Consider the following 2,500-nt stretch of genomic DNA (forward strand, 5'->3'; position numbering starts at 1 on the left):
AGGAGTGTAATGATAAAAGTGAAGAGATGATGTGGAGAAAGATGAGAAAGAGGATGAGAGAAGACTAAGAGAAAGAGAATGAGAAAGAGGAGGGGAAAAATAAGACTAAACCACAGTGATGATGATAGTGGTGAAGAAGACGAGGAGGAGAAGGAGAAGGAAGGGGAGGAAGAGGAAGGAACACTAATTGAAGGTGGATATGGTGGCGATAGTAGAGAGAAGGAAGATGAGGAGGAGGAGGAGGAGGAGGAGGAGGAGGAGGAGGAGGAGGAGGAGGAGGAGGAGGAGGAGGAGGAGGAGGAGGAGGAGGAGGAGGAGGAGGAGGAGTAGGCTTACATAGAACACAAAAACAGACAGGTAGATACAGTTACCGATACACACACACACACACACACACACACACACACACACACACACACACACACACACACACACACACAATCCAGGCAGTGACAGCGATGGGATTTGAGTGGGATTGGCAAAGTGTTGTTGACATTTGATTTTATTTACTCTCCCCCACTCCCTCTTTCACTCACAAATCCTGCCAACAAACACTTCATTTCTCCACCCTCTGAGAAACTCCCCCCTGTCACTCCTTCTCCTCTCCCTCCTCTCCCTTTCTCTCTATGCTCAATCCTTCAAACAACTTTTAACCTTCTTTCTGAGCAATTCAAACACGCTGACCTTGACTGGATGACCAAGCTCCTTCACTGGCGAGAGAAAGAATGGTGATTGTGGTGATGGTGATGGTGATGGTGAGGGAAAAGATGTGCTGGCTCTGTTATTGTGTTAGCGGATGTGTTAGGGGGATGAGATGTGGTGGTGGTGGTAGCGGTGTGGCTGTGGTGACTTGTGGTGGTGATCTGGCTGTAGTGGTGTGATGTAGTGGTGATTTGTTGTGGTGGTGATGGTAGTGGTTGTGGTGGTGGTGGTGGTGGTGGTGATAATGGTGTGGTTGTGGTGAAATATGAGGTGTCACTTGTATCACCTTTGTTTGCGCCTCTTTATTCTACCTCTCCCTTGTTCCTTCTCTCTTTCTGTCACTTTTCCTTCTCCTTTTTATTCCTTCTTTTTTCATCCTCCTCTCCATTCCCTTCTTTCTTCTCTTTTCCTTCATTCTACTTGGCACAATACTCCAGTTCTCTTTCCATTTTCTCCTTTCCTCTCTTTCATTTTATTCTCCCATATTATTCATTCTTACCTCTTCTCTCTCTCTCTCTCTCTCTCTCTCTCTCTCTCTCTCTCTCTCTCTCTCTCTCTCTCTCTCTCTCTCTCTCTCTCTCTCTCTCTCTCTCTCTTCATTCCGACATACTTCTCTTGTTTCCTTTCCCTCCTCCTCTCTCTTTTTTCCTTCATTTTACCTGTTACAGTACTCCTCTTCTTCCTTTTCCCTCTCTCCTCTTTATCACTCATCTCTCTTCGTCCCACCTAACAAAGTAATTCCCTTATTCTTCCTCTCCTCTTCATTTATTTTTTATGTCTCTTTCTCTTTATTCCACCTGACGCAGTATTTCCCTCTTCCCTTCCTCCTCTACATTCTCTCCTCTCCTCTCTTATTTCCCTCTCCCCTTCCTCCTCTCCATTATCTCCTTCCCTCTCTTCTTTCCTTTCATTCTCTCTGACGAAGTATTTATTTTTTTTATCATCTTTTTCTCTCTTCTTTCCATTCCTTCCATCTCTCCTTTCAATTTCATCTCTCACTTTTCATTCTTTCCCTCTCTCCTTTCTATTCCTTATCTCTCTCTCCTTTCCGTTCCTTCACTTCCTCCTTTCCAATTTTCCTTTTCTCATTTCCATTCCATCTCACTTTTCATTCCTTGTATCCTTTCCATTCCTTCCTCCTCTCCTCTCCATTACTTCCCTCTCTCATTTCCATTCCCTCTCTAATCCTCCATTACTTCCCTCTCTCTCCTTCCCATTCCTTCTTCCCCTGCTCTCCATTCCTCTCTCCCATTGCTTGAGTGCTACTTAGAAATGAATTTAAACCTTTCTCGTAGTTCATCTTAGCGAGAATGGTGCCTCAAGTTATTTTTACTTATTTAAGCCTCTTTCCCTCACTGCTGGCTGGCGGGTTCCTGGAAATGTTCTCATCATTACTAAAGCAAGTGGAATTTACAACAGGTGCTGGTGAAGGTGTTAAAATGTTTTCCTATCACCTTCCTCTATGACCACTATCACTACCACCACCACCACCACCACCACCACCACCACCACAATCATCATCATCAACAACAACAAAACAGGTACTATTATTTCTAATCAACCAACACAAACACAAACGCACAAACAAACATAGCGTGTCATCACCGTGAAATCAACCAGCACAAAAATACCACCACCACCACCACCACAACAACAACAACAATAAAAACAACACCAACAAAAACAACAGAGCGGCAGCAGCAGCAGCAGAAAAAGTAACACCACCAACACCAACAATAACATACGTAAAATAAATAAACAAAAAACACCCAAAGCAAAAAACGTATCCTATAAACTC

The sequence above is a fragment of the Scylla paramamosain genome, chromosome 37, assembly GCF_035594125.1.
Source record: "Scylla paramamosain isolate STU-SP2022 chromosome 37, ASM3559412v1, whole genome shotgun sequence".
NCBI lineage: Eukaryota > Metazoa > Arthropoda > Malacostraca > Decapoda > Portunidae > Scylla > Scylla paramamosain.